This window comes from Camellia sinensis, unplaced genomic scaffold (genome assembly GCF_055761805.1).
Source record: "Camellia sinensis isolate YWXY unplaced genomic scaffold, ASM5576180v1 Unanchor6, whole genome shotgun sequence".
In the NCBI taxonomy this organism is placed as follows: domain Eukaryota; kingdom Viridiplantae; phylum Streptophyta; class Magnoliopsida; order Ericales; family Theaceae; genus Camellia; species Camellia sinensis.
Window position 1 is genome coordinate 17,575,001 of NW_028129474.1, and position 20,000 is coordinate 17,595,000.

Here is a 20,000-nt window from a genome sequence, read left to right on the forward strand (position 1 = left end):
CGGCCCGCATGCCTTGCCAAGGCGTTGCCCAACATGCCATGCCATGCCACGGCCTCGGCCCGCATGTCTTGCCAAGGCGTTGCCCAACATGCCATGCCACGGCCTCGGCCCGCATGCCTTGCCACGGCGTTGCCCAGCATGCCATGCCACCGCGTTGCCCGGCATGCCATGCCTTAGCCTTGGCCAGCATGGCATGCCACGGCCTCGGCCATCATGCCATGCCACGGCCTCGGCCCGCATGCCTTGCCACGGCGTTGCCCAACATGCCATGCCACGGCCTCGGCCCGCATGCCATGCCATGCCATGCCTTGGCCTTGGCCAGCATGACATGCCACGGCCTCGGCCCGCATGCCTTGCCACGGCGTCGCCCAACATGCCATGCCACGGCCTCGGCTAGCATGCCATGCCACGGCCTCGGCCCGCATGCCTTGCCAAGGCGTTGCCCAACATGCCATGCCATGCCACGGCCTCGGCCCGCATGTCTTGCCAAGGCGTTGCCCAACATGCCATGCCACGGCCTCGGCCCGCATGCCTTGCCACGGCGTTGCCCAGCATGCCATGCCACCGCGTTGCCCGGCATGCCATGCCTTAGCCTTGGCCAGCATGGCATGCCACGGCCTCGGCCATCATGCCATGCCACGGCCTCGGCCCGCATGCCTTGCCACGGCGTTGCCCAACATGCCATGCCACGGCCTCGGCCCGCATGCCATGCCATGCCATGCCTTGGCCTTGGCCAGCATGACATGCCACGGCCTCGGCCCGCATGCCTTGCTACGGCGTCGCCCAACAAGCCATGCCACGGCCTCGGCCCGCATGACATGCCACGGCCTCGGACCGCATGCCTTGCTACGGCGTCGCCCAACATGCCATGCCACGGCCTCGGCCCGCATGACATGCCACGGCCTCGGCCATCATGCCATGCCACGGCCTCGGCCCGCATGCCTTGCCACGGCGTTGCCCAACATGCCATGCCACGGCCTCGGCCCGCATGCCATGCCATGCCACGGCCACGGCCCGCATGCCATGCCACGGCCACGGCCTCGGCCCGCATGCCTTGCTACGGCGTCGCCCAACATGCCATGCCACGGCCTCGGCCCGCATGCCGTGCCACGGCCTCGGCCCGCATGCCATGCCATGCCACGGCCCGCATGTCTTGCCACGGCGTTGCCAAACATGCCATGCCACGGCCTCGGCCCGCATGCCTTGCGACGGCGTCGCCCAACATGCCATGCCACGGCCACGGCCCGCATGCCATGCCACGGCCTCGGCCCGCATGCCATGCCACGGCCTCGGCCCGCATGCCTTGCTGCGGCGTTGCCCAACATGCCATGCCACGGCCTCGGCCCGCATGCCTTGCCACCGCGTTGCCCAGCATGCCATGCCACCGCGTTGCCCGGCGTGCCATGCCTTAGCCTTGGCCAACATGTCGAGCCACGGCCTCGGCCCGCATGCCATGCCATGCCACAGCCCGCATGTCTTGCCACGGCGTTGCCAAACATGCCATGCCACGGCCTCGGCCCGCATGACGTGCCACGGCCTCGGCCCGCATGCCATGCCACGGCCTCGGCCCGCATGACATGCCACGGCCTCGGCCCGCATGCCTTGCCACGACGCCGCCCAACTTGCCATGCCACGGCCTCGGCCCGCATGCCATGCCACGGCCTCGGCCCGCATGACATGCCACGGCCTCGGCCCGCATGCCTTGCTACGGCGTCGCCCAACGTGCCATGCCACGGCCTCGGCCCGCATGCCATGCCACGGCCTCGGCCCGCATGACATGCCACGGCCTCGGACCGCATGCCTTGCTACGGCGTCGCCCAACATGCCATGCCACGGCCTCGGCCCGCATGCCACGGCACGGCCTCGGCCCGCATGCCTTGCTACGGCGTCGCCCAACATGCCATGCCACGGCCTCGGCCCGCATGCCATGCCACGGCCTCGGCCCGCATGACATGCCACGGCCTCGGACCGCATGCCTTGCTACGGCGTCGCCCAACATGCCATGCCACGGCCTCGGCCCGCATGCCACGGCACGGCCTCGGCCCGCATGCCTTGCTACGGCGTCGCCCAACATGCCATGCCACGGCCTCGGCCCGCATGCCATGCCACGGCCTCGGCCCGCATGACATGCCACGGCCTCGGACCGCATGCCTTGCTACGGCGTCGCCCAACATGCCATGCCACGGCCTCGGCCCGCATGCCATGCCACGGCCTCGGCCCGCATGCCATGCCACGGCCTCGGCCCGCATGCCTTGCCACGGCGTCGCCCAACATGCCATGCCACGGCCTCGGCCCGCATGCCTTGCCACCGCGTTGCCCAGCATGCCATGCCACCGCGTTGCCCGGCGTGCCATGCCTTAGCCTTGGCCAACATGTCGAGCCACGGCCTCGGCCCGCATGCCATGCCATGCCACGGCCCGCATGTCTTGCCACGGCGTGGCCAAACATGCCATGCCACGGCCTCGGCCCGCATGACGTGCCACGGCCTCGGCCCGCATGACATGCCACGGCCTCGGCCCGCATGCCTTGCTACGGCGTCGCCCAACATGCCTTGCCACGGCCTCGGCCCGCATGCCATGCCACGGCCTCGGCCCGCATGACATGCCACGGCCTCGGCCAGCATGCCTTGCCACGACGCCGCCCAACTTGCCATGCCACGGCCTCGGCCCGCATGCCATGCCACGGCCTCGGCCCGCATGACATGCCACGGCCTCGGCCCGCATGCCTTGCTACGGCGTCGCCCAACATGCCATGCCACGGCCTCGGCCCGCATGCCATGCCACGGCCTCGGCCCGCATGACATGCCACGGCCTCGGACCGCATGCCTTGCTACGGCGTCGCCCAACATGCCATGCCACGGCCTCGGCCCGCATGCCACGGCACGGCCTCGGCCCGCATGCCTTGCTACGGCGTCGCCCAACATGCCATGCCACGGCCTCGGCCCGCATGCCATGCCACGGCCTCGGCCCGCATGACATGCCACGGCCTCGGACCGCATGCCTTGCTACGGCGTCGCCCAACATGCCATGCCACGGCCTCGGCCCGCACGCCACGGCACGGCCTCGGCCCGCATGCCTTGCTACGGCGTCGCCCAACATGCCATGCCACGGCCTCGGCCCGCATGCCATGCCACGGCCTCGGCCCGCATGACATGCCACGGCCTCGGACCGCATGCCTTGCTACGGCGTCGCCCAACATGCCATGCCACGGCCTCGGCCCGCATGACATGCCACGGCCTCGGACCGCATGCCTTGCTACGGCGTCGCCCAACATGCCATGCCACGGCCTCGGCCCGCATGCCATGCCACGGCCTCGGCCCGCATGACATGCCACGGCCTCGGCCCGCATGCCTTGCTACGGCGTCGCCCAACATGCCTTGCCACGGCCTCGGCCCGCATGCCATGCCACGGCCTCGGCCCGCATGCCTTGCCACGACGTCGCCCAACTTGCCATGCCACGGCCTCGGCCCGCATGCCATGCCACGGCCTCGGCGCGCATGACATGCCACGGCCTCGGCCCGCATGCCATGCTACGGCGTCGCCCAACATGCCATGCCACGGCCTCGGCCCGCATGCCATGCCACGGCCTCGGCCCGCATGCCATGCCACGGCCTCGGCCCGCATGACAGGCCACGGCCTCGGACCGCATGCCTTGCTACGGCGTCGCCCAACATGCCATGCCACGGCCTCGGCCCGCATGCCATGCCACGGCCTCGGCCCGCATGCCACGGCACGGCCTCGGCCCGCATGCCTTGCTACGGCGTCGCCCAACATGCCATGCCACGGCCTCGGCCCGCATGCCATGCCACGGCCTCGGCCCGCATGACATGCCACGGCCTCGGACCGCATGCCTTGCTACGGCGTCGCCCAACATGCCATGCCACAGCCTCGGCCCGCATGCCGTGCCACGGCCTCGGCCTCGGCCCGCATGCCTTGCTACGACGTTGGCCAACATGCCATGCCACGGCCCCGGCCCGCATGCCATGCCACCGCGTTGCCCGGCGTGCCATGCCTTAGCCTTGGCCAACATGTCGTGCCACGGCCTCGGCCCGCATGCCATGCCATGCCACGGCCCTCATGTCTTGCCACGGCGTTGCCAAACATGCCATGCCACGGCCTCGGCCCGCATGCCTTGCTACGGCGTCGCCCAACATGCCATGACATGCCACGGCCTCGGCCCGCATGCCTTGCTACGGCGTCGCCCAACATGCTATGCCACGGCCTCTGCCCGCATGCCATGCCACGGCCTCGGCCCGCATGCCTTGCGACGGCGTCGCCCAACATGCCATGCCACGGCCTCTGCCCGCATGCCATGCCACGGCCTCGGCCCGCGTGACATGCCACGGCCTCGGCCCGCATGCCTTGCCACGACGTCGCCCAACTTGCCATGCCACGGCCTCGGCCCGCATGCCATGCCACGGCCTCGGCTCGCATGACATGCCACGGCCTCGGCCCGCATGCGTTGCTACGGCGTCGCCCAACATGCCATGCCACGGCCTCGGCCCGCATGCCATGCCATGGCCTCGGCCCGCATGACATGCCACGGCCTCGGACCGCATGCCTTGCTACGGCGTCGCCCAACATGCCATGCCACGGCCCCGGCCCGCATGCCTTGCCACCGCGTTGCCCGGCGTGCCATGCCACCGCGTTGCCCGGCGTGCCATGCCTTAGCCTTGGCCAACATGTCGTGCCACGGCCTCGGCCCGCATGCCATGCCATGCCACAGCCCGCATGTCTTGCCACGGCGTTGCCAAACATGCCATGCCACGGCCTCGGCCCGCATGCCATGCCACGGCCTCGGCCCGCATGCCATGCCACGGCCTCGGCCCGCATGACATGCCACGGCCTCGGCCCGCATGCCTTGCTACGGCGTCGCCCAACATGCCATGCCACGGCCTCGGCCCGCATGCCATGCCACGGCCTCGGCCCGCATGCCCTTCTACGGCGTTGCCCAACATGCCATGCCACGGCCTCGGCCCGCATGCCTTGCCACCGCGTTGCCCAGCATGCCATGCCACCGCGTTGCCCGGCGTGCCATGCCTTAGCCTTGGCCAACATGTCGTGCCACGGCCTCGGCCCGCATGCCATGCCACGGCCTCGGCCCGCATGTCTTGCCACGGCGTTGCCCAACATGCCATGCCACGGCCTCGGCCCCCATGCCTTGCCACCGCGCTGCCCAGCATGCCAATGCACCGCGTTGCCCGGCGTGCCATGCCTTAGCCTTGGCCAACATGCCACGCCACGGCCTCGGCCCGCATGGCTTGCCAGGGCGTTGCCCAACATGCCATGCCACGGCCTCGGCCCGCATGTCTTGCCACGGCGTTGCCCAACATGCCATGCCATGCCACGCCACGGCCTCGGCCCGCATGCCATGCCACGGCCTCGGCCCGCATGCCATGCCATGCCACGGCCTCGGCCCGCATGCCATGCCACGGCCTCGGCCAGCATGCCATGCCAAGGCCTCGGCCCGCATGCCTTGCCACGGCGTTGCCCAGCATGCCATGCCACCGCGTTGCCCAGCGGGCCGTGCCGCGGCCTCGGCCCGCATGCCTTGCGACTGCCTTGGCCAGCGTGCCATGCCTTAGCCTTGGCCTACATGCCATGCCACTGCCTTGGCCAGCATGTCGTGCCACCGCCACGGCCAGCATGCCATGCCGGTCCGTTGCCCAGCATGCCACGGCCGTGGCGGCATGGCAAGCCACGGCCTCGGCCAGCATGCCATGCCACGGCCTCGGCCAGCATGCCATGGCACTGTCTTGGTCAGCATGCCATGCCATGGCACCGCCTTGTCCAGCACGCCGTGCCGCAGCGTTGGCCAGCATGCCTTGGCCGGCATGCCATGCCAATGCCTTGGGCCAACATGGCGTGCCACGGGCTGGGCCATGCCGGTCCGTTGCCCGGCATGCCACGGCCGTGGCGGCATGGCAAGCCACGGCCTCGGCCAGCATGCCATGCCCCGGCCTCGCCCAGCATGCCATGGCACGGTCTTGGTCAGCATGCCATGCCATGGCACCGCCTTGTGCAGCGTTGGCCAGCATGCCTTGGCCGGCATGCCATGCCAATGCCTTGGGCCAACATGGCGTGCCACGGGCTGGGCGAGCACGGCATGCCACGGGCTGGGCGAGCATGCCACGCCACGGCCTTGGCTAGCAGCAAGGCATGCCACGGCCTCGGCGAGCATGCCATGCCATGCCAAGGCCAAGGCCAAAGCCAAGGCCAAGGCAGTGGGCAAGGCCAAGTCCCTGTGCAAGGCATGGCCAAGGCCAAGGCAAAGGCCAAGGCCAAGGCAAAGGCCAAGGCCGCGGGCAAAGGCCAAGGCCAAGGCCAAGGCCATGGCGTGCCACCGCCTCGATCGATCTTTTTGAACATGATTCTTTTATAATCTTACCCAAACCGTGCAACACAATTAAAAATGCACTACAATCAATTTTAAATGTCATTCCCTATTTTTTTGCAATTTTTCTGGAGCTTTTCGAATTTTTAAAGCCCTTATTTGGCATAAAAAAATCAAAATAAAATAAAAAAAATGAAAAAAATAATTTAATAATTTCTATAATTACTAGTGAATCATCCTTTAATTATGGGAATTTTTCCATAATTTTTTGACTATTTTTATTAATTTTTATTATTTTTTAAGTATTAATATCGAAATAAATTAAAATAAAATATTTTCTGTAAAAAAATATTTTTTTTAATTTTTTTTATGGTGTATTAAATTATTTCCTACAACTTTCATGTTGAAAGTTTTGGCAAAAAAACATTACTTTTTAAAAAAACCCCATTATGACTCCTCGAACATGCTTGATGTTTCCTCCTGCCAGATTGAAAAGGGCTTAACAGGCTATTATAAGGGGGGGGCACCTCCCTTGCCCAGGGCAAGGCAGTGGCAGGTACGCCCCATGTTGGGCGCGGCCTGGGCTGCGGCCTTGGGTTACATGCACTGCGGCTCGACCGCGGCCTGGGCTGCGGCCTGGGGCGGCTCGGCCGCGGCCTTGGGCGGCCTGGACCGCGGCCTTGGGCGGCCTTGCGCGGCCTGGGCGCGGCCTTGGGCGGCCTGGGCGCGGCCTTGCGCGGCCTGGGCGCGGCCTTGGGCGGCCTGGGCGCGGCCTTGCGCGGCCTGGGCGCGGCCTTGGGCAGCATGGCGTGGCATGCGCGCGGGCGTGGGCGGCCTGGCATGCGCGCGGCATGGGCAGCACGGCATGGCATGCGCACGGCCTGGGCGGCCTGGCATGCAGCCGGCCTGGCATGCCCGCGGCGTGGGCAGCACGGCATGGCATGCGCACGGCCTGGGCGGCCTGGCATGCAGCCGGCCTGGCATGCCCGCGGCGTGGGCAGCACGGCATGGCATGCGCACGGCCTGGGCGGCCTGGCATGCAGCCGGCCTGGGCAGCACGGCATGGCATGCGCACGGCCTGGGCGGCCTGGCATGCCCGCGGCGTGGGCAGCGTGGCCTGTGCGAATACCGCGCGCGTGGTCTTTTGACCACGGTGCGCGTGTTGCGCGCATGGTCGCGCACGCCTTTGCACGCCTTCGCACGCAACGCACGTCTAGTGATAAGAACCGCAGCCAAGGCAGCCCAGCCCCAAGGCCAAGGCCAGCAGCATGGCATGCCACGGCGAAGGCAGCCCAGCCAAAGCCAGCAGCATGCCATGCCAAGGCCAGCAGCATGCCATGCCACGGCCAAGGCAGGCCAGCCAAAGCCAGCAGCATGCCATGCCAAGGCCAAGGCCAGCAGCATGCCATGCCACGGCCAAGGCAGCCCAGCCAAAGCCAGCAGCATGCCAAGCCAAGGCCAAGGCCAGCAGCATGCCATGCCACGGCCAAGGCAGCCCAGCCAAAGCCAGCAGCATGCCATGCCAAGGCCTAGGCCAGCAGCATGCCATGCCACGGCCAAGGCAGGCAAGCCAAAGCCAGCAGCATGCCATGCCAAGGCCAAGGCCAGCAGCATGCCATGCCACGGCCAAGGCAGCCCAGCCAAAGCCAGCAGCATGCCATGCCAAGGCCTAGGCCAGCAGCATGCCATGCCACGGCCAAGGCAGGCCAGCCAAAGCCAGCAGCATGCCATGCCAAGGCCTAGGCCAGCAGCATGCCATGCCACGGCCAAGGCAGGCCAGCCAAAGCCAGCAGCATGCCATGCCAAGGCCAAGGCCAGCAGCATGCCATGCCACGGCCAAGGCAGCCCAGCCAAAGCCAGCAGCATGCCATGCCAAGGCCTAGGCCAGCAGCATGCCATGCCACGGCCAAGGCAGGCAAGCCAAAGCCAGCAGCATGCCATGCCAAGGCCAAGGCCAGCAGCATGCCATGCCACGGCCAAGGCAGCCCAGCCAAAGCCAGCAGCATGCCATGCCAAGGCCTAGGCCAGCAGCATGCCATGCCACGGCCAAGGCAGGCCAGCCAAAGCCAGCAGCATGCCATGCCAAGGCCAAGGCCAGCAGCATGCCATGCCACGGCCAAGGCAGCCCAGCCAAAGCCAGCAGCATGCCATGCCAAGGCCTAGGCCAGCAGCATGCCATGCCACGGCCAAGGCAGGCAAGCCAAAGCCAGCAGCATGCCATGCCAAGGCCAAGGCCAGCAGCATGCCATGCCACGGCCAAGGCAGCCCAGCCAAAGCCAGCAGCATGCCATGCCAAGGCCTAGGCCAGCAGCATGCCATGCCACGGCCAAGGCAGGCAAGCCAAAGCCAGCAGCATGCCATGCCAAGGCCAAGGCCAGCAGCATGCCATGCCACGGCCAAGGCAGCCCAGCCAAAGCCAGCAGCATGCCATGCCAAGGCCTAGGCCAGCAGCATGCCATGCCACGGCCAAGGCAGGCCAGCCAAAGCCAGCAGCATGCCATGCCAAGGCCAAGGCCAGCAGCATGCCATGCCACGGCCAAGGCAGCCCAGCCAAAGCCAGCAGCATGCCATGCCAAGGCCTAGGCCAGCAGCATGCCATGCCACGGCCAAGGCAGGCAAGCCAAAGCCAGCAGCATGCCATGCCAAGGCCATGGCCAGTAGCATGCCATGCCACGGCCAAGGCAGCCCAGCCAAAGCCAGCAGCATGCCATGCCAAGGCCAAGGCCAGCAGCATGCCATGCCACGGCCAAGGCAGCCCAGCCAAAGCCAGCAGCATGCCATGCCAAGGCCTAGGCCAGCAGCATGCCATGCCACGGCCAAGGCAGGCCAGCCAAAGCCAGCAGCATGCCATGCCAAGGCCAAGGCCAGCAGCATGCCATGCCACGGCCAAGGCAGCCCACCCAAAGCCAGCAGCATGCCATGCCAAGGCCTAGGCCAGCAGCATGCCATGCCACGGCCAAGGCAGGCCAGCCAAAGCCAGCAGCATGCCATGCCAAGGCCTAGGCCACCAGCATGCCATGCCACGGCCAAGGCAGCCCAGCCAAAGCCAGCAGCATGCCATGCCAAGGCCAAGGCCAGCAGCATGCCATGCCACGGCCAAGGCAGCCCAGCCAAAGCCAGCAGCATGCCAAGCCAAGGCCAAGGCCAGCAGCATGCCATGCCACGGCCAAGGCAGCCCAGCCAAAGCCAGCAGCATGCCATGCCAAGGCCTAGGCCAGCAGCATGCCATGCCACGGCCAAGGCAGGCAAGCCAAAGCCAGCAGCATGCCATGCCAAGACCAAGGCCAGCAGCATGCCATGCCACGGCCAAGGCAGCCCAGCCAAAGCCAGCAGCATGCCATGCCAAGGCCTAGGCCAGCAGCATGCCATGCCACGGCCAAGGCAGGCCAGCCAAAGCCAGCAGCATGCCATGCCAAGGCCAAGGCCAGCAGCATGCCATGCCACGGCCAAGGCAGCCCAGCCAAAGCCAGCAGCATGCCATGCCAAGGCCTAGGCCAGCAGCATGCCATGCCACGGCCAAGGCAGGCAAGCCAAAGCCAGCAGCATGCCATGCCAAGGCCATGGCCAGCAGCATGCCATGCCACGGCCAAGGCAGCCCAGCCAAAGCCAGCAGCATGCCATGCCAAGGCCAAGGCCAGCACCATGCCATGCCACGGCCAAGGCAGCCCAGCCAAAGCCAGCAGCATGCCATGCCAAGGCCTAGGCCAGCAGCATGCCATGCCACGGCCAAGGCAGGCCAGCCAAAGCCAGCAGCATGCCATGCCAAGGCCAAGGCCAGCAGCATGCCATGCCACGGCCAAGGCAGCCCACCCAAAGCCAGCAGCATGCCATGCCAAGGCCTAGGCCAGCAGCATGCCATGCCACGGCCAAGGCAGGCCAGCCAAAGCCAGCAGCATGCCATGCCAAGGCCTAGGCCACCAGCATGCCATGCCACGGCCAAGGCAGCCCAGCCAAAGCCAGCAGCATGCCATGCCAAGGCCAAGGCCAGCAGCATGCCATGCCACGGCCAAGGCAGCCCAGCCAAAGCCAGCAGCATGCCAAGCCAAGGCCAAGGCCAGCAGCATGCCATGCCACGGCCAAGGCAGCCCAGCCAAAGCCAGCAGCATGCCATGCCAAGGCCTAGGCCAGCAGCATGCCATGCCACGGCCAAGGCAGGCAAGCCAAAGCCAGCAGCATGCCATGCCAAGACCAAGGCCAGCAGCATGCCATGCCACGGCCAAGGCAGCCCAGCCAAAGCCAGCAGCATGCCATGCCAAGGCCTAGGCCAGCAGCATGCCATGCCACGGCCAAGGCAGGCCAGCCAAAGCCAGCAGCATGCCATGCCAAGGCCAAGGCCAGCAGCATGCCATGCCACGGCCAAGGCAGCCCAGCCAAAGCCAGCAGCATGCCATGCCAAGGCCTAGGCCAGCAGCATGCCATGCCACGGCCAAGGCAGGCAAGCCAAAGCCAGCAGCATGCCATGCCAAGGCCATGGCCAGCAGCATGCCATGCCACGGCCAAGGCAGCCCAGCCAAAGCCAGCAGCATGCCATGCCAAGGCCAAGGCCAGCAGCATGCCATGCCACGGCCAAGGCAGCCCAGCCAAAGCCAGCAGCATGCCATGCCAAGGCCTAGGCCAGCAGCATGCCATGCCACGGCCAAGGCAGGCCAGCCAAAGCCAGCAGCATGCCATGCCAAGGCCAAGGCCAGCAGCATGCCATGCCACGGCCAAGGCAGCCCAACCAAAGCCAGCAGCATGCCATGCCAAGGCCTAGGCCAGCAGCATGCCATGCCACGGCCAAGGCAGGCCAGCCAAAGCCAGCAGCATGCCATGCCAAGGCCTAGGCCACCAGCATGCCATGCCACGGCCAAGGCAGCCCAGCCAAAGCCAGCAGCATGCCATGCCAAGGCCAAGGCCAGCAGCATGCCATGCCACGGCCAAGGCAGGCCAGCCAAAGCCAGCAGCATGCCATGCCAAGGCCTAGGCCAGCAGCATGCCATGCCACGGCCAAGGCAGGCAAGCCAAAGCCAGCAGCATGCCATGCCAAGGCCAAGGCCAGCAGCATGCCATGCCACGGCCAAGGCAGCCCAGCCAAAGCCAGCAGCATGCCATGCCAAGGCCAAGGCCAGCAGCATGCCATGCCACGGCCAAGGCAGCCCAGCCAAAGCCAGCAGCATGCCATGCCAAGGCCTAGGCCAGCAGCATGCCATGCCACGGCCAAGGCAGCCCAGCCAAAGCCAGCAGCATGCCATGCCAAGGCCTAGGCCAGCAGCATGCCATGCCACGGCCAAGGCAGCCCAGCCAAAGCCAGCAGCATGCCATGCCACGGCCAAGGCAGCCCAGCCAAAGCCAGCAGCATGCCATGCCAAGGCCAAGGCCAAGGCCAGCAGCATGCCATGCCACGGCCAAGGCCAAGGCCAAGGCAGCCCATCCGAAGCCAGCAACATTCCATGGCAAGGCCAACGCAGCCCAGCCAAAGCCGGCGGCATGCCATGCCAAGGCCAAGGCCAGCCGCATGTCTTGCCACGGCCTTGTCCCGCAGCGTGGCGTGCCTTGGCCTTGGGCTAGAACATCGCATGCCACGCCCTTGGCAAGCAATCCTGTCCCTCGTGTAATTGCCATTTGGTTTGGCTTTGACTTACGTATATGTTGCCCTGCGAAATGCTTGTCCCTCGGGTAATAGCCGGTTTGGTTGCCTTTGACTTGCGAACACGTTGCTAGTGCTTTCCCCAGTGGAAGCTTGTTGGGAAAAGTATGTCCCTCGGAAGTTGCCTGTTGCGTTTGTTATTTGCATTCGAGCTATCCGATGCTTGCTGGGTTTCTCTAAGAGTTTTTGCACGTTCGTCGGGCTTTTTAATTATTTATTTACTCATAAAAATTATAATAAAATAAATTAAAAATAAAAAAATAATTAAAAAAATTACTATAATTACTAGTGCCTCATCTTATAATTGTTGGAATTTTTCTAGAATTTTTTGAGTATTTTTAGTAATTTTTATTATTTTTTAAGTATTAAAATTGAAATAAATTAAAATAAAATATTCCGGTGGCCAAATATTTTTTTATAATTTTTTTTATGGTGTATTAAATTATTTCATACAACTTTCATGTTGAAAGTTTTGGCAAAAAACCATTACTTTTTAAAAAAACCCCATTATGACTCCTCGAACATGCTTGATGTTTCCTCCTGCCAGATTGAAAAGGGCTTAACAGGCTATTATAAGGGGGGGGCACCTCCCTTAAGGCTGGCCAGCATGGCCAGGCCACAGGCCACGCCTATGCCTAGGCGGGCGCTTGGCACATGCCATCGCTTGGCTTGTGGCATTGGCTTGTGGCATCGAAACTACATAGCCAAGCACGGGATGCGTCGAGTGGCGGCCCGCGGCGGTGGCGGTGGCACGTTGGCCTAGGGCAGCATGCCATGCCACAGCCTTGGCCAGCAACATGGCATGCCAAAGCCTTGGCCAGCAGCATGCCATGCCCTGGCCTTGGCAAGCATGTCATGCCACGGCCTTGGCCAGCAGCATGCCATGCCACGACCTTGGCCAGCAGCATGCCATGCCCCGGCCTTGGCCAGCATGTCATGCCACGGCCTTGGCCAGCAGCATGCCATGCCACAGCCTTGGCCAGCAGCATGCCATGCCACAGCCTTGGCCAGCAACATGGCATGCCAAAGCCTTGGCCAGCAGCACGCCATGCCCCGGCCTTGGCAACCTTGCCAAGCCACGGCCATGGCCAGCAGCGTGCTATGCCCCGGCCTTGGCCAGCAGCGTGCCATGCCACGACCTTGGCCAGCAGCTTGCCATGCCCCGGCCTTGGCCAGCATGTCATGCCACGGCCTTGGCCAGCAGCATGCCATGCCACGGCCTTGGCCGGCAACATGGCATGCCGCGGCCTTGGCCGGCAGCATGCCATGCCGCGGCCTTGGCCGGCAGCATGGCAAGCCCAAGCCTTGGTCAGCAGCAGCATGCCATGCCAACGCCTTGGCCAGCAGCATGCCTTGCCACGGCCTCGGCCATCAGCATGCCTTGCCACGGCCTCGGCCATCAGCATGCCTTGCCACGGCCTCGGCCATCAGCATGCCTTGCCACGGCCTTGTCCAGCAGCATGGCATGCCCGGCCTTGGCCAGCAGCATGTCATGCCACGGCCTTGGCAAGCATGCCAAGCCACGGCCTTGGCAAGCATGCCATGTCCCTCGGGTAATTGTACAAGTTGCCTTGCGAAATGCATGTCCCTCGGTTAAATTGCCATTTGGTTGGCTTTGGCGTGCGAACGAGTTGCCTGTGCTTTCCTTGTGGAAGCTTGTTGCGAGAAGTATGTCCCTCGAAAGTTGCCTGTTGCGTTTGTTATTTGCATTCGCGCTAACCGGTGCTTGCTCGGCCTCTCTAAATGTTTTCGCGCGTTCGTCGGGCTTCTTGGTCCTTCGGGGGGTGATTCGTTTTGGGGGGCTGGTGCACAGTGTACGTCGTGGCGCGTGAGTTGTGTTCGGTTTGTGCGAGTTGGACGGATCCCTGCCTGTGCAGCGAACTCCACTGGTGCATTCCTCCATGTCCCTCGGGTTGTCTTCGACTCGCCTTCGGGTTGCTTGCGCTTCCCTAGTGGAAGGTGCCTTGCGAAAAGCGTGTCCCTCGGGTAATTGCCATTTGGTTGGCTTTGACGTTCGAACGAGTTGCCTATGCTTTCCTAGTGGAAGCTTGTTGCGAAAAGTATGTCCCTCGAAATTTGCCTGTTGCGTTTGTTATTTGCATTCGCGCTAACCGGTGCTTGCTCGGCCTCTCTAAATGTTTTCGCGCGTTCGTCGGGCTTCTTAGTCCTTCGGGGGGTGATTCGTTTTGGGGGGCTGGTGCACAGTGTACGTCGTGGCGCGTGAGTTGTGTTCGGTTTGTGCGAGTTGGACGGATCCCTGCATGTGCAGCGAACTCCACTGGTGCATTCCTCCATGTCCCTCGGGTTGTCTTCGACTCGCCTTCGGGTTGCCTGCGCTTCCCTAGTGGAAGGTGCCTTGCGAAAAGCGTGTCCCTCGGGTAATTGCCATTTGGTTGGCTTTGACGTTCGAACGAGTTGCCTATGCTTTCCTAGTGGAAGCTTGTTGCGAAAAGTATGTCCCTCGAAAGTTGCCTGTTGCGCTTGTTACTTTCATTCGCGCTAACCGGTGCTTGCTCGGCCTCTCTAAATGTTTTCGCGCGTTCGTCGGGCTTCTTAGTCCTTCGGGGGGTGATTCGTTTTGGGGGGCTGGTGCACAGTGTACGTCGTGGCGCGTGAGTTGTGTTCGGTTTGTGCGAGTTGGACGGATCCCTGCCTGTGCAGCGAACTCCACTGGTGCATTCCTCCATGTCCCTCGGGTGATCGCCTTTAGGTTGTCTTCGACTCGCCTTCGGGTTGTCTGCGCTTCCCTAGTGGAAGGTGCCTTGCGAAAAGCATGTCCCTCGGGTAATTGCCATTTGGTTGGCTTTGACGTTCGAACGGGTTGCCTGTGCTTTCCTAGTGGAAGCTTGTTGCGAAAAGTATGTCCCTCGAAAGTTGCCTGTTGCGCTTGTTATTTGCGTTCGCGCTAACCGGTGCTTGCTCGGCCTCTCTAAATGTTTTCGCGCGTTCGTCGGGCTTCTTGGTCCTTCGGGGGGTGATTCGTTTTGGGGGGCTGGTGCACAGTGTACGTCGTGGCGCGTGAGTTGTGTTCGGTTTGTGCGAGTTGGACGAATCCCTGCCTGTGCAGCGAACTCCACTGGTGCATTCCTCCATGTCCCTCGGGTAAATGCCTTAAGGTTGTCTTCGACTCGCCTTCGAGTTGCCTACGCTTCCCTAGTGGTAAAGGTCCTTGCGAAAAGCCCTGTCCCTCGGTTTGTTGCCGTTCGGTTGGCTTTGACTTGCCTACGAGTTGCCTGCGCTCTCCTAGTGGAAGCTCCTTGCGAAAATTTATGTCCCTCGGTTGGTAGCCGTCCGGTTGGCTTTGACTTGCCTACAAGCTAGTTGCCTGCGCTTCCCCAGTGGAAGGTGCCTTGCGAAAAGCATGTCCCTCGGGTAATTGCCATCTCGTTTGCTTTGACTTGCGAACGAGCTGCCTGTGCTTTCCAAGTGGAAGCTTGCTGCGAAATGTATGTCCCTCGGAAGTTTTGCACGTTGCCTTTGTTACCTGCAGTCGCGCTAACCGGTGCTTGCTCGGCTTCTCTGAATGTTCTCGCACGTTCGTCTGGCTTCTTAGTCCTTCGGGGTGCGATTCGTTTCGGGCGGCTGGTGCGTAGTGTACGTCGTGGCGCGTGAGTTGTGTTTGGTTTGTGCGAGTTGGATGGATCCCTGCCTGTGCAGCGAACTCCTCTGGTGCATTCCTCTTCATTTGTGCTCGGGGGCAAAATCTTACCTTCTGCCTCGCGTGGGTTCCTGTGTTGCCTACCTAAAGAAAAGGAATTCGGTCCGTATCGTGTGCCTGTCTTCTCCTCGCCACCTCGTGGCGCTGGGGGAACCCCAAAGTATCTCCCGTGTTCCGTGCTGTCCTCTCACGTTGCCGTGTCGGTGGCATTGCCCGCGGGCAGTTATGCTCGTGCTCTCGGATTCGGAGCCTTGTGCGGGTACACGGGGTCTTCGACCTCCGTTTTCCCGCCAAGCGTTCGTCGCTCGTTGCGGGCTACAGCCGCGCCTGCGTCTGACCGTACCGGCTCTGTCGGTCGGGCTTATGCAGCGCCGGCGTCGGAAAAAAGGAATGCTACCTGGTTGATCCTGCCAGTAGTCATATGCTTGTCTCAAAGATTAAGCCATGCATGTGTAAGTATGAACTAATTCAGACTGTGAAACTGCGAATGGCTCATTAAATCAGTTATAGTTTGTTTGATGGTATTGCTACTCGGATAACCGTAGTAATTCTAGAGCTAATACGTGCAACAAACCCCGACTTCCGGAAGGGACGCATTTATTAGATAAAAGGTCGACGCGGGCTATGCCCGTTGCTCTGATGATTCATGATAACTCGACGGATCGCACGGCCTTTGTGCCGGCGACGCATCATTCAAATTTCTGCCCTATCAACTTTCGATGGTAGGATAGTGGTCTACTGTTAGCACCTTCTACTTGAAGGCTGCATGGTTGGCATTGGCAGCACCTTGTGCCCATGACCAACCAAGACCAAGGCATGAGGGAGGCATGCCAAGATAGCAAGGTAAAATGTTGTCCAAGTGCTGAGGCAGCAGCACAACCCTTGGCCAAAGTATGTGCAGCCGTTGCACAGATGCAAGGCATTAACATGACCCGAATGTGGGCTGCAGCATGCTTGGGGGTTCAAAACAATCAGTGGGCAGAACTTGGTCTGGAGGCCAAGGCAACCAAATTCGTGGCTGACTTGATGAGGCAAACAACATGGCAGTTCCTAGCAGTTATGCATGTCAGTTTGCAGCAGTTACCCATGATGGGCAAAGACAAGGCAAGTCTGGACATCTGGAATGAAGGCTGAAACATAGCAGCAGTTAAGAGCAGTTATGCTCCAGAAATGTTCCTAAGTCCCTAGGCAGTTGGGGGTGTCAACTGCCATGCCACTTGGCATGCTTTCCTTGTAATGCTGGTTGGAAGTTAAAACTGATTGTAAGCCTATTTAGGCATCAGCCATGGAACTCGAAAATGAACTAAGTGTTTTGTAAGAGTTCCATAGGCATCCTTTGTATTGTTGGTGCAATTAATAAAGGTTGGGATTTTTCCTGTAATTACTTGCTGCCTATTCTTACTTGTTATAAAACTCTGTGTGTGTGTGTATTCATACTTGGCTGAGACTAAGTGTCCAACTTAGTGCCATTACAGGCTGAAATTTTGAAACGAAAATTGACCCTGTAACAATTGGTATCAGAGCACGGTTTTGCTCTAATGGTTTCTGGCATGGATGCCTTAAAAGATAGGGTAACTCGGTTGGAAAATCTTGTTGGTGACCCTGCTGATGAGAATATCTCACTGTCGGATCGATTGGATGCTGTGGGCACAAGGCTTCTTGCTCTTGAGTCCTCGACAGCAGATCGGTTCAAAGACGTGCTGTCTGATGTCCTGGCCATTTCGGATTCTTGGAAAGACAAAATTCAAGAAATTGTGGATGAACAGTCCCTTCTGAAGAAGGCCATCTGTGGGCATACGAATTCTGAAAAGGCTCCTTCGAAAATCAAAGTTCCAGACCCTAAAGCATTTGCTGGAAATCGGAGTGCAAAGGAACTTGAGAATTTTCTGTGGGACATGGAGCAGTATTTCAAGGCTGCTCATGTGCCAGAAGGAGAGAAGGTTACAATCACAAGCATGTACCTTACCGGTGATGCAAAACTCTGGTGGCGTACTCGTGTCGGGGATGATGCTCGGACAGAGATCTCAACTTGGGATACTCTTAAGAAGGAAATGAAGGAACAATTCCTTCCGTGCAACACATCTTGGGTTGCAAGGGACGCCTTGAAACGGTTGAAGCATGCTGGATCGGTGAGGGACTATGTGAAGGAATTCAGTTCGTTGATGCTGGACATCAAGAACATGTCGGAGGAAGACAAACTCTTCAATTTCATGTCTGGGTTGCAGAATTGGGCCCAGTTAGAACTTCGAAGACTCGGTGTCAAAGATTTGCCCTCTGCCATGGCTGCTGCAGACGGGTTGCTTGACTACAAGTTAAGCAAGGAACCCACTACTGAAACCAGCAAATCCAAGAAGAAAGGAAAAGAGAAGACGGGAGAGAAGAAGTCTGGTTTCAGGAAGGGGAAAGAGGGTTCCAAGTACAAACATAAAGGGGATTCTTCTCAGACCAACGGTGGGAAATCTAACAAAGGGTGTTTCATCTGTGATGGACCCCATAGAGCGAAAGACTGTCCCAAGCGTGAGAAATTGAATGCTATGGTCGCAGAAGATGGCAAAGGGGAGTCGGATTCTGAGGGGCCGACTAGGGTAAACCCTTTACAATTGCTCAATGCAATTCATGTGGACAAAGCCCCTACCACGGGTCTAATGTATGTCAAGGTGACATTGGCGGGTACCGACATTGCTGCGATGGTAGACACCGGTGCCACGCATAACTTTATGTCAGAAAAAGTTGTGCAGACCCTCGGATTACAAGTGACCCAAAGCGCCAGTCGAATCAAGGCCGTGAACTCAGCGGCTCAATCGGTGCAAGGAATGGCTTCCAAAGTATCAATCACAGTTGGAGATTGGACTGGACGGGTTAACTTGATGGTGGTTCCTTTGGATGATTTCGATGTCATCTTAGGAAATGACTTCTTTGTGACTGCAAAAGTGGCTTTAATGCCATATTTGGGTGGGATACTGATTTCGGATGAAGACAAGCCTTGCTTTGTCGCTGGTTGCAGTAAATCAGACAAAGGCAAGGGCACAAAGAGGAAGACGGGGACCCTCTCAGCCATTCAAGTGCACAACGGTTTGAAAAAGGGTGCAGAGACTTATCTTGCTGCCTTGGTGGAAATCAAACCTGATCTGTTAGTAGAAGTGCCGGATGAAGTGGTAGAAGTATTGAGGGAATTTGAGGATGTGATGCCTCCGGAGTTGCCAAAGTCCCTTCCTCCTCGGCGTGCCACTGATCATAAGATTGAGTTGATTCCGGGTGCTAAGCCTCCAGCAAAGGCACCCTACAGAATGTCCCCAATGGAACTTACGGAGTTGCGAACGCAATTGACGGACTTGTTGGATGCTGGACTGGTTCAGCCATCCAAAGCCCCTTACGGTGCCCCGGTGCTTTTTCAAAAGAAGCAAGATGGAAGTTTGCGCATGTGTGTGGACTATCGGGCTCTCAACAAAGTGACTATAAAGAACAAGTATCCAGTCCCTTTGGTGGCAGACCTGTTCGATCGACTGTGCAAAGCCACTTACTTCACAAAATTGGATTTACGTGCTGGTTATTGGCAAGTTCGAGTGGCTGAAGGAGACGAGTCAAAGACCACCTGTGTTACAAGGTATGGGTCTTTTGAGTTCCTAGTAATGCCGTTTGGGTTAACAAATGCCCCGGCTACATTCTGTAATCTTATGAATGATGTATTTAATGATTATGTCGATCAGTTCGTTGTCGTTTATTTGGATGACATTGTAATATATAGTGAGTCCCTAGAGGATCACTTGTCCCATCTTCGGAAGGTGTTCTCTCGGTTACGAGAACACCAGTTGTATGTCAAGAAGGAAAAATGTGAGTTTGCCCAACGGGAGATTAAGTTCTTAGGGCATGTAATTTGCAAAGGCCACGTAAAGATGGACAACAGAAAGGTGCATGCAATCACGGATTGGCAAGCACCAAGCAAAGTGACTGAGTTGCGTTCCTTTTTGGGTTTAGCCAACTATTATAGAAAATTCATTGAGGGATACTCAAAGAAGGCAGCACCTCTAACAGATTTGCTCAAGAAAGACAGACCCTGGAAGTGGGATGAAAGTTGTCAAGCGGCCTTTGACAAATTGAAAGTGGCTGTTGCAAGTGAACCGGTTTTGCGGTTACCTGATTTTGAACTTCCATTCGAATTACACACTGATGCCTCTGATAAGGCTATTGGTGGTGTGCTGGTGCAAGAGGGGCACCCGGTTGCGTTCGAAAGTCGGAAGCTGAATGATGCGGAGAAGAAGTATTCTGCCCATGAAAAGGAAATGACAGCAGTTGTGCATTGTCTGCAGATTTGGAGAGTGTACCTGCTGGGAACCAAATTCATGGTATTGACGGACAATGTGGCAAATACCTTCTTCAAAACAC